This window comes from Lolium rigidum, chromosome 6, assembly GCF_022539505.1.
Source record: "Lolium rigidum isolate FL_2022 chromosome 6, APGP_CSIRO_Lrig_0.1, whole genome shotgun sequence".
Taxonomy (NCBI): domain Eukaryota; kingdom Viridiplantae; phylum Streptophyta; class Magnoliopsida; order Poales; family Poaceae; genus Lolium; species Lolium rigidum.
In genome coordinates, this window is record NC_061513.1 from 264,309,592 (window position 1) to 264,322,713 (window position 13,122).

Consider the following 13,122-nt stretch of genomic DNA (forward strand, 5'->3'; position numbering starts at 1 on the left):
TAATTGATGCTTGTCTTGAAGTGCTATTCATGAAAAGTCTTTGCTTTATGATTCACTTGTTTACTCATGTCATACACATTGTTTTGATCGCTGCATTCACTACATATGCTTTACAAATAGTATGATCAAGATTATGATGGCATGTCACTCCGTAAATTATCCGTGTTATCGTTTTACCTCGCTCGGGACGAGCGGAACTAAGCTTGGGGATGCTGATACGTCTCCGACGTATCGATAATTTCTTATGTTCCATGCCACATTATTGATGTTATCTACATGTTTTATGCACACTTTATGTCATATTCGTGCATTTTCTCGGAACTAACCTATTAACAAGATGCCGAAGTGCCGCTTGCTCGTTTTCCGCTGTTTTTGGTTTCGTAAATCCTAGTAACGAAATATTCTCGGAATTGGACGAAATCAACGCCCGGGGTCCTATTTTGCCACGAAGCTTCCGAAGTCCGAAGAGGAGACGAAGAGGGGCCACGAGGGGGCCACACCCTAGGGCGGCGCGGCCCCCTTGGCCGCACGGCCCCGTGGTGTGGGGCCCTCGTGCCGCCTCTTGACCTGCCCTTCCGCCTACTTAAAGCCTCCGTCGCGAAACCCCCGATGCCGAGAGCCACGATACGGAAAACCTTCCGGAGACGCCGCCGCCGCCGATCCCATCTCGGGGGATCCAGGAGATCGCCTCCGGCACCCTGCCGGAGAGGGGAATCATCTCCCGGAGGACTCTACGCCGCCATGGTCGCCTCCGGTGTGATGTGTGAGTAGTCTACCCCTGGACTATGGGTCCATAGCAGTAGCTAGATGGTTGTCTTCTCCCCATTGTGCTATCATTGTCGGATCTTGTGAGCTGCCTAACATGATCAAGATCATCTATCCGTAATTCTATATGTTGCGTTTGTTGGGATCCGATGAATAGAGAATACTTGTTATGTTGATTATCAAAGCTATGTCTATGTGTTGTTTATGATCTTGCATGCTCTCCGTTATTAGTAGATGCTCTGGCCAAGTTGATGCTAGTAACTCCAAGAGGGAGTATTTATGCTCGATAGTGGGTTCATGTCTCCATGAATCTGGAGGGGTGACAAGAACCTCTAAGGTTATGGATGTGCTGTTACCACTAGGGATAAAACATTGGTGCTATGTTCAAGGATGTAGTCACTAGTTACATTACGCGCAATACTTAATGCAATTGTCTGTTGTTAGCAACTTAATACCGGAGGGGTTCGGATGATAACTCGAAGGTGGACTTTTTAGGCATAGATGCATGCTCGGATGGCGGTCTATGTACTTTGTCGTAATGCCCAATTAAATCTCACTATACTCATCATAATATGTATGTGCATGGTCATGCCCTTTTTATTTGTCAATTGCCCAAGCTGTAATTTGTTCACCCAACATGCCTGTTTGTCTTATGGGAGAGACACCTCTAGTGAACTCGTGGACCCCGGTCCAATTCTCTTTACTGAAATACAATCTATCGCAACACTCGTTCTACCGTTTTCGCAAACAATCATCTTCCACACAATACGGTTAATCCTTTGTTACGAGCAAGCCGGTGAGATTGACAACCTCAGCTGTTTCGTTGGGGCAAAGTACTTTGGTTGTGTTGTGCAGGTTCCACGTTGGCGCCGGAATTCCCGGTGTTGCGCCGCACTACATCCCGCCGCCATCAACCTTCAACGTGCTTCTTGGCTCCTCCTGGTTCGATAAACCTTGGTTTCTTTCTGAGGGAAAACTTGCTGCTGTGCGCATCATACCTTCCTCTTGGGGTTCCCAACGAACGTGTGAGTTACACGCCATCAGTATTGCGCGTAATGTAATCAGTAACTACATCCTCGAACATAGCACCAATGTTTTATCCCTAGTGGCAACAGCACATCCATAATCTTAGAGATTTCTGTCACTTCCCCAGATTCACGGAGACATGAACCCACTATCGAGCATAAATACTCCCTCTTGGAGTTACAAGCATCTACTTGGCCAGAGCATCTACTAATAACGGAGAGCATGCAAGATCATAAACAACACATAGACAATAATTTGATAATCAACATAACAAGTATTCTCTATTCATCGGATCCCAACAAACACAACATATAGAATTACAGATAGATGATCTTGATCATGTTCGGTAGCTCACAAGACCCGACAATTAAGCACAATGGGGAGAAGACAACCATCTAGCTACTGCTATGGACCCATAGTCCAGGGGTAGACTACTCACACATCACTCCGGAGGCGACCATGGCGGCGTAGAGTCCTCCGGGAGATGATTCCCCTCTCCGGCAGGGTGCCGGAGGCGATCTCCCGAATCCCCCGAGATGGGATTGGCGGCGGCGGCGTCTCCGGAAGGTTTTCCGTATCGTGGCTCTCGGTACCGGGGGTTTCGCGATGGAGGCTTTAAGTAGGCGGAAGGGCAGGTCGGGAGGGGGCACGAGGGCCCCACACCACAGTCGGCGTGGCCAAGGGCAGGCCGCGCCGCCCTAGGGTTTGGGCGCCTCGTGGCCCCACTTCGTCTCCTCTTCGGTCTTCCGGAAGCTTCGTGGCAAAATAGGACCCCGGGCGTTGATTTCGCCCAATTCCGAGAATATTTCCTTACTAGGATTTCTGAAACCAAAAACAGCGTAGAACAAAGAACTGGCACTTCGGCATCTTGTTAATAGGTTAGTTCCGAAAATGCACGAATATGACATAAAGTGTGCATAAAACATGTAGATATCATCAATAATGTGGCATGGAACATAAGAAATTATCGATACGTCGGAGACGTATCAGCATCCCCAAGCTTAGTTCCTGCTCGTCCCGAGCAGGTAAACGATAAACAAAGATAATTCCTGGAGTGACATGCCATCATAACCTTGATCATACTATTTGTAAAGCATATGTAGTGAATGCAGTGATCAAAACAATGTATATGACATGAGTAAACAAGTGAATCATATAGCAAAGACTTTTCATGAATAGTACTTCAAGACAAGCATCAATAAGTCTTGCATAAGAGTTAACTCATAAAGCAATAATTCAAAGTAAAGGCATTGAAGCAACACATAGGAAGATTAAGTTTCAGCGGTTGCTTTCAACTTATAACATTTATATCTCATGGATATTGTCAACATAGAGTAATATAACAAGTGCAATATGCAAGTATGTAGGAATCAATGCACAGTTCACACAAGTGTTTGCTTCTTGGGATGGAGAGAAATAGGTGAACTGACTCAACATAAAAGTAAAAGAATGGTCCTTCAAAGAGGAAAGCATCGATTGCTATATTTGTGCTAGAGCTTTGATTTTGAAAACAAGAAACAATTTTGTCAACGGTAGTAATAAAGCATATGTATCATGTAAATTATATCTTATAAGTTACAAGCCTCATGCATAGTATACTAATAGTGCCCGCACCTTGTCCTAATTAGCTTGGACTACCGGATCATCGCAATGCACATGTTTTAACCAAGTGTCACAATGGGGTACCTCTATGCCGCTTCGTACAAAGGTCTAAGGAGAAAGCTCGCATCGGACTTCTCGCTATTGATTATTCTCAACTTAGACATCCATACCGGGACAACATAGACAACAGATAATGGACTCCTCTTTTATGCATAAGCATGTAGCAACAATTATTTTTCTCATTTGAGATTGAGGATATATGTCCAAAACTGAAACTTCCACCATGGATCATGGCTTTAGTTAGCGGCCCAATGTTCTTCTCTAACAATATGCATGTGATACGTCTCCGACGTATCGATAATTTCTTATGTTCCATGCCACATTATTGATGTTATCTACATGTTTTATGCACACTTTATGTCATATTCGTGCATTTTCTGGAACTAACCTATTAACAAGATGCCGAAGTGCCAGTTCTCGTTTTCTGCTGTTTTTGGTTTCGGAAATCCTAGTAACGAAATATTCTCGGAATCGGACGAAATCAACGCCCGGGTTCCTATTTTTCCCGAGAACCATCCGGAACACCCGAGAGCCACCGGAGGGGAGCCACGGGGGCCCCACACCACACCCGGCGCGGCCGGAGGGGGGCCGCGCCGCCCTATGGTGTGGGCCCCCGTAAGCCCTCTGCGCCGCCTCTTCGCCTATATAAAGCCTCCGTCGCGAAAACCCCGATGCGTTCGACGAAACCCACGGAAACCTTCCCGAGCCGCCGCCATCGCGAAGCCAAGATCCGGGGACAGGAGTCTCCGTTCCGGCACACCGCCGGAACGGGAAGTGCCCCGGAAGGCTTCTCCATCGACACCGCTGCCATCTCCACCGCCATCTTCATCACCGCTGCTGTCTCCCATGAGGAGGGAGTAGTTCTCCATCGAGGCTCGGGGCTGTACCGGTAGCTATGTGGTTCATCTCTCTCATATGTGCTTCAATACAATAATCTCATGAGCTGCTTTACATGATTGAGATTCATATGATGATGCTTGTAATCTAGATGTCATTATGCTAGTCAAGTGAGTTTTACTTATGTGATCTCCGGAGACTCCTTGTCCCACGTGTGTAAAGGTGACAGTGTGTGCACCGTGTGGGTCTCTTAGGCTATATTTCACAGAATACTTATTCACTCGTTGAATGGCATAGTGAGGTGCTTATTTATATCTCTTTATGATTGCAATGTGTTTGTATCACAATTTATCTATGTGCTACTCTAGCAATGTTATTAAAGTAGTCTATTCCTCCTGCACGATGTAATGGTGACAGTGTGTGCATCCTTGTTAGTACTTGGTTTATGCTATGATCATGATCTCTTGTAGATTGCGAAGTTAACTATTGCTATGATAGTATTGATGTGATCTATTCCTCCTACATATGCATGAAGGTGACGAGTGTGCATGCTATGTTAGTACTTGGTTTAGTCTTTTGATCTATCTTACACTATAAGGTTACTTAAATATGAACAAATTGTGGAGCTTGTTAACTCCGGCATTGAGGGTTCGTGTAATCCTACGCAATGCGTTCATCATCCAACAAGAGTGTAGAGTATGCATTTATCTATTCTGTTATGTGATCAATGTTGAGAGTGTCCACTAGTGAAAGTCTAATCCCTAGGCCTTGTTCCTAAATACTCGCTGCGTTACTACTGCTTGTTTCTTGTTTCATCTGTGTTACTACTGCTTGCAATACTACCACCATCAACTACACGCCGACAAGCTATTTTACGGCACCGTTGCTACTTGCTCATATATATTCATACCACCTGTATTTCACTATCTCTTCGCCGAACTAGTGCACCTATTAGGTGTGTTGGGGACACAAGAGATTTCTTGCTTTGTGGTTGCGGGGTTGCATGAGAGGGATAGCTTTGACCTCTTCCTCCACTGAGTTCGATAAACCTTGGGTGATCCACTTAAGGGAAAACTTGCTGCTGTTCTACAAACCTCTGCTCTTGGAGGCCCAACACCGTCTACGGGAAAGGAGGGGAACGTAGACATCAAGCTATTTTACGGCGCCGTTGCTTGGGAGGGAAAGGTAAAAGGTACTCACACTCCGGATCTCGGCTACTAAGCTATTTTCCGGCGCCGTAAGTACTCGAAGCTATTTCCTTTAGATCCTGCAATTGCAACTTTTTGTTTCTTGTTTACACTAGTAAGGCATAATGGAAAACAACAAAAATATGAGAGATCTTTATGAACTTTATCTTGAATTAGGACATGATGTGTTTGAAGAGAGAATTAAAAAACCCATGGAACTTTATATGCATACTAATGGGAATGTTATTAATATGAATGCTTTGAACACTATTGTTGCTAATGCTATGGAAAATTCTAAGCTTGGGGAAGCTGGTTTTGATGAGCATGATCTTTTTAGTCCCCCAAGCATTGAGGAGGAAATTTACTTTGATGATACTTTGCCTCCCATTTATGATGATTATAATGATAGTAGCCTTTTGGTTCCGCCTGTTATGGAGGATAAATTTGATTATGATTACAATATGCCTCCTATATTTGATGATGAGAATAATAATGATAGCTACTTTGTTGAATTTGCTCCCACTATTACTAATAAAATTGATTATGCTTATGTGGAGAGTAATAATTTTATGCATGAGACTCATGATAAGAATGCTTTATGTGATAGTTATATTGTTGAGTTTGCTCATGATGCTACTGAAAGTTATTATGAGAGAGGAAAATATGGTTGTAGAAATTTTCATGTTACTAAAATGCCTCTCTATGTGCTGAAATTTTTGAAGCTACACTTGTTTTATCTTCCTCGATCTTGTCATTTTGCTCTTCATGAATTTATTTGTGTACAAGGTTCCTTTTCATAGGAAGCATGTTAGACTTAAATGTGTTTTGGATTTGCTTCTTGATGCTCTCTTTTGCTTCAAATACTATTTCTTGCAAGTGCATCATTAAAGCTGCTGAGCCCATCTTAATGGCTATAAAGAAAGAACTTCTTGGGAGATAACCCATGTGTTATTTTGCTACAGTACTTTGTTTTATATTTGTATCTTGGAAGTTGTTTACTACTGTAGCAACCTCTCCTTATCTTAGTTTTGTGTTTTTTTGTGCCAAGTAAAGTCTTTGATAGTAAAGTCAATACTAGATTTGGATTACTGCACAGAAACTGTTTTCTTGCTGTCACGAATCTGGGCCTAATTCTCTGTAGGTAACTCAGAAAATTATGCCAATTTACGTGAGTGATCCTCAGATATGTACGCAACTTTCATTCAATTTGGGCATTTTCATTTGAGCAAGTCTGGTGCCCTTTTAAAATTCGTCTTTACGGTCTGTTCCTGTTTTGACAGATTCTGCCTTTTATTTCGCATTGCTTCTTTTTGCTGTGTTGGGTGGATTTCTTTGTTCCATTACCTTCCAGTAGCTTTGGGCAATGTCCAGAAGTGTTAAGAATGATTGTGTCACCTCTGAACATGTGAATTTTTATTATGCACTAACCCTCTAATGAGTTTGTTTCGAGTTTGGTGTGGAGGAAGTTTTCAAGGATCAAGAGAGGAGTATGATGCAACATGATCAAGGAGAGTGAAAGCTCTAAGCTTGGGGATGCCCCGGTGGTTCACCCCTGCATATTCTAAGAAGACTCAAGCGTCTAAGCTTGGGGATGCCCAAGGCATCCCCTTCTTCATCGACAAATTATCAGGTTCCTTCTCTTGAAACTATATTTTTATTCGGTCACATCTTATGTACTTTGCTTGGAGCGTTTGTGTGCTTTTGTTTTTTGTTTTTGTTTGAATAAATGCTTGTGTGGGAGAGAGACACGCTCCGCTGTTGCATATGGACAAGTATGTCCTTAGTTTCTACTCATAGTATTCATGGCGAAGTTTCTTCTTCGTTAAATTGTTATATGGTTGGAATTGGAAAATGATACATGTAGTAATTGCTATAATGTCTTGGGTAATGTGATACCTGGCAATTGTTGTGCTCATGTTTAAGCTCTTGCATCATATGCTTTGCACCCATTAATGAAGAAATACATAGAGCATGCTAAAATTTGGTTTGCATATTTGGTTTCTCTAAGGTCTAGATAATTTCTAGTATTGAGTTTGAACAACAAGGAAGACGGTGTAGAGTCTTATAATGTTTACAATATGTCTTTTATGTGAGTTTTGCTGCACCGGTTCATCCTTGTGTTTGTTTCAAATAACCTCGCTAGCCTAAACCTTGTATCGAGAGGGAATACTTCTCATGCATCCAAAATACTTGAGCCAACCACTATGCCATTTGTGTCCACCATACCTACCTACTACATGGTATTTTCCGCCATTCCAAAGTAAATTGCTTGAGTGCTACCTTTAAAATTCCATCATTCACCTTTGCAATATATAGCTCATGGGACAAATAGCTTAAAAACTATTGTGGTATTGAATATGTACTTATGCACTTTATCTCTTATTAAGTTGCTTGTTGTGCGATAACCATGTTTCTGGGGATGCCATCAACTATTCCTTGTTGAATTTCATGTGAGTTGCTATGCATGTTCGTCTTGTACGAAGTAAGAGCGATCTACCACCTTATGGTTAAGCATGCATATTGTTAGAGAAGAACAGTGGGCCGCTAACTAAAGCCATGATCCATGGTGGAAGTTTCGGTTTTGGACATATATCCGCAATCTCAAATGAGAAAATTATTAATTGTTGTTACATGCTTATGCATAAAAGAGGAGTCCATTATACTGTTGTCTATGTTGTCCCGGTATGGATGTCTAAGTTGAGAATAATCAATAGCGAGAAATCCAATGCGAGCTTTTCTCCTTAGACCTTTGTACAGGCGGCATAGAGGTACCCCTTTGTGAAACTTGGTTAAAACATGTGCATTGTGATGATCCGGTAGTCCAAGCTAATTAGGACAAGGTGCGGACACTATTAGTATACTATGCATGAGGCTTGCAACTTGTAAGATATAATTTACATGATACATATGCTTTATTACTACCGTTGACAAAATTGTTTCATGTTTTCAAAATCAAAGCTCTAGCACAAATATAGCAATCGATGCTTTTCCTCTATGAGGACCATTCTTTTACTTTCAATGTTGAGTCAGTTCACCTATTTCTCTCCATCTCAAGAAGCAAACACTTGTGTGAACTGTGCATTGATTCCTACATACTTGCATATTGCACTTATTATATTACTCTATGTTGACAATTATCCATGAGATATACATGTTATAAGTTGAAAGCAACCGCTGAAACTTCATCTTCCTTTGTGTTGCTTCAATGCCTCTACTTTGAATTATTGCTTTATAAGTTAACTCTTATGCAAGACTTATTGATGCTTGTCTTTAAGTACTATTCATGAAAAGTCTTTGCTTTATGATTCAGTTGTTTACTCATGTCATTGTTTTGATCGCTGAATTCACTACATATGCTTTACAAATAGTATGATCAAGATTATGATGGCATGTCACTCCAGAAATTATCTGTGTTATCGTTTTACCTGCTCGGGATGAGCAGAACTAAGCTTGGGGATGCTGATACATCTCCGACGTATCGATAATTTCTTATGTTCCATGCCACATTATTGATGTTATCTACATGTTTTATGCACACTTTATGTCATATTCGTGCATTTTACGGAACTAACCTATTAACAAGATGCCGAAGTGCCGGTTCTGTTTTACTGCTGTTTTTGGTTTCAGAAATCCTAGTAACGAAATATTCTCGGAATCGGACGAAATCAACGCCCAGGTTCCTATTTTTCCCGGAACCATCCAGAACACCCGAGAGCCGCCAGAGGGGAGCCCTGGGGGCCCCACACCACACCCTGGCGCGGCCAGGGGGGGCCGCGCCGCCCTATGGTGTGGGCCCCCCAGAAGCCCTCCTGCGCCGCCTCTTCGCCTATATAAAGCCTCCGTCGCGAAAACCCTGATGCGTTCGACGAAACCCACAGAAACCTTCCAGAGCCGCCGCCATCGCGAAGCCAAGATCCGGGGGACAGGAGTCTCTGTTCCGGCACGCCGCCGGAACGGGGAAGTGCCCCCGGAAGGCTTCTCCATCGACACCGCTGCCATCTCCACCGCCATCTTCATCACCGCTGCTTGTCTCCCATGAGGAGGAGTAGTTCTCCATCGAGGCTCGGGGCTGTACCGGTAGCTATGTGGTTCATCTCTCTCATATGTGCTTCAATACAATAATCTCATGAGCTGCTTTACATGATTGAGATTCATATGATGATGCTTGTAATCTAGATGTCATTATGCTAGTCAAGTGAGTTTTACTTATGTGATCTCCGGAGACTCCTTGTCCCACGTGTGTAAAGGTGACAGTGTGTGCACCGTGTGGGTCTCTTAGGCTATATTTCACAGAATACTTATTCACTGTTGAATGGCATAGTGAGGTGCTTATTTATATCTCTTTATGATTGCAATGTGTTTGTATCACAATTTATCTATGTGCTACTCTAGCAATGTTATTAAAGTAGTCTATTCCTCCTGCACGATGTAATGGTGACAGTGTGTGCATCCGTGTTAGTACTTGGTTTATGCTATGATCATGATCTCTTGTAGATTGCGAAGTTAACTATTGCTATGATAGTATTGATGTGATCTATTCCTCCTACATATGCATGAAGGTGACGAGTGTGCATGCTATGTTAGTACTTGGTTTAGTCTTTTGATCTATCTTACACTATAAGGTTACTTAAATATGAACAAATTGTAGAGCTTGTTAACTCCGGCATTGAGGGTTCATGTAATCCTACGCAATGCGTTCATCATCCAACAAGAGTGTAGAGTATGCATTTATCTATTCTGTTATGTGATCAATGTTGAGAGTGTCCACTAGTGAAAGTCTAATCCCTAGGCCTTGTTCCTAAATACTGCTGCGTTACTACTGCTTGTTTCATTGTTTCACTGTGTTACTACTTGCTGCAATACTACCACCATCAACTACACGCCAGCAAGCTATTTTACGGCACCGTTGCTACTTGCTCATATATATTCATACCACCTGTATTTCACTATCTCTTCGCCGAACTAGTGCACCTATTAGGTGTGTTGGGGACACAAGAGACTTCTTGCTTTGTGGTTGCAGGGTTGCATGAGAGGGATATCTTTGACCTCTTCCTCCCTGAGTTCGATAAACCTTGGGTGATCCACTTAAGGGAAAACTTGCTGCTGTTCTACAAACCTCTGCTCTTGGAGGCCCAACACTGTCTACAGGAAAGGAGGGGGAACGTAGACATCAGCATGCTCCAACCATAAGGTGGTAGATCGCTCTTACTTCAGACAAGACGAACATGCATAGCAACTCACATGAAATTCAACAAAAGGTAGTTGATGGCGTCCCCAGTGAACATGGTTATCGCACAACGAGCAACTTAATAAGAGATAAAGTGCATAAGTACATATTCAATACCACAATAGTTTTTAAGCTATTTGTCCCATGAGCTATATATTGTAAAGGTGAAGAATGGAAATTGAAAGGTAGCACTCAAGCAATTTACTTTGGAATGGCGGAGAAATACCATGTAGTAGGTAGTTATGGTGGACACAAATGGCATAGTGGTTGGCTCAAGTATTTGGATGCATGAGAAGTATTCCCTCTCGATACAAGGTTTAGGCTAGCAAGGCTATTTGAAACAAACACAAGGATGAAGCGGTGCAGCAAAACTCACATAAAAGACATATTGAAAACATTATAAGACTCTACACCATCTTCCTTGTTGTTCAAACTCAATACTAGAAATTATCTAGACTCTAGAGAGACCAAATATGCAAACCAAATTTTAGCATGCTCTATGTATTTCTTCATTAATGGGTGCAAAGCATATGATGCAAGAGCTTAAACATGAGCACAACAATTGCCAAGTATCACATTACCCAAGACATTTATAGCAATTACTACATGTATCATTTTCCAATTCCAACCATATAACAATTTAACGAAGAAGAAACTTCGCCATGAATACTATGAGTAGAAACTAAGGACATACTTGTCCATATGCAACAGCGGAGCGTGTCTCTCTCCCACACAAAGAATGCTAGGATCTATTTTATTCAAACAAAACAAAAACTAAAACAAACCGACGCTCCAAGCAAAGCACATAAGCTGTGATGGAATAAAAATATAGTTTCAGGGGAGGAACCTGATAATGTTGTCGATGAAGAAGGGGATGCCTTGGGCATCCCCAAGCTTAGACCCTTGAGTCTTCTTGATATATGCAGGGGTGAACCACCGGGGCATCCCCAAGCTTAGAGCTTTCACTCTCCTTGATCATTGTTGTATCATCTCCCTCTCTTGATCCTTGAAAACTTTCTCCACACCAAACTTTAGAACAACTCATTAGAGGGTTAGTGCACAATCAAAATATACATGTTCAGAGGTGACATAATCATTCTTAACACTTCTGGACATTGCACAAAGCTACTGAAAGTCAATGGAATCGAAATATCCATCGAACATAACAAAGCTGGCAATGCGAAATAAAAGGCAGAATCTGTCAAAAACAGAACAGTTCGTATTGACGAATTTTATTGGGGCACCAAACTTGCTCAAATGAAAATGCTCAAATTGAATGAAAGTTGCGTACATATCTGAGGATCACTCACGTAAATTGGCTTAATTTTCTGAGTTACCTACAGAGAATTTAGCCCAGATTCGTGACAGCAAAGAAATCTGTTTCTGCGCAGTAATCCAAATCTAGTATGAACTTTTCTATCAACGACTTTACTTGGCACAACAAAACACTAAACTAAGATAAGGAGAGGTTGCTACAGTAGTAAACAACTTCCAAGACACAAAATAAAAACAAAGTGCTGTAGGTAAAAACATGGGTTGTCTCCCATAAGCGCTTTTCTTTAACGCCTTTCAGCTAGGCGCAGAAAGTGTGTATCAAGTATTATCAAGAGACGAAGTATCAACATCATAATTTGTTCTAATAATAAAATCAAAAGGTAACTTCATTCTCTTTCTAGGGAAGTGTTCCATACCTTTCTTGAGAGGAAATTGATATTTTATATTACGTTCCTTCATATCAATGATAGCACCAACAGTTCGAAGAAAAGGTCTTCCCAATATAATGGGACAAGATGCATTGCATTCAATATCCAAGACAACAAAATCAACGGGGACAAGGTTATTGTTAACGGTAATGCGAACATTATCAACTTTCCCCAATGGTTTCTTTGTAGAATGATCAGCAAGATTAACATCCAAATAGCAATTTTTCAGCGGTGGCAAGTCAAGCATATTATAAATTTTCTTAGGCATAACAGAAATACTTGCACCGAGATCACATAAAGCATTACAATCAAAATCATTGACCTTCATCTTAATGATGGGCTCCCAACCATCCCCTAGCTTTCTAGGAATAGAAGCTTTGCGCTCTAATTTCTCTTCTCTAGCTTTTATGAGAGCATTTGTAATATGTTGCGTGAAAGCCAAATTTATAGCACTAGCATTAGGACTTTTAGCAAGTTTTTGTAAGAACTTTATAACTTCAGAGATGTTGCAATCATCAAAATTCAAACCATTATAATCTAAAGCAATGGGATCATCATCCCCAATGTTGGAAAAAATTTCAGCAGTTTTAGCAGTTTCAGGCAGTTTCTCGCGCTTTGCATTAGAAGTGGAAACATTGCTAACACCAATTCTTTTATTAGTATTAGTAGGAGGTGCAACAACTTGTGTAGCATTAGCATTACTAGTGGTGGTAAT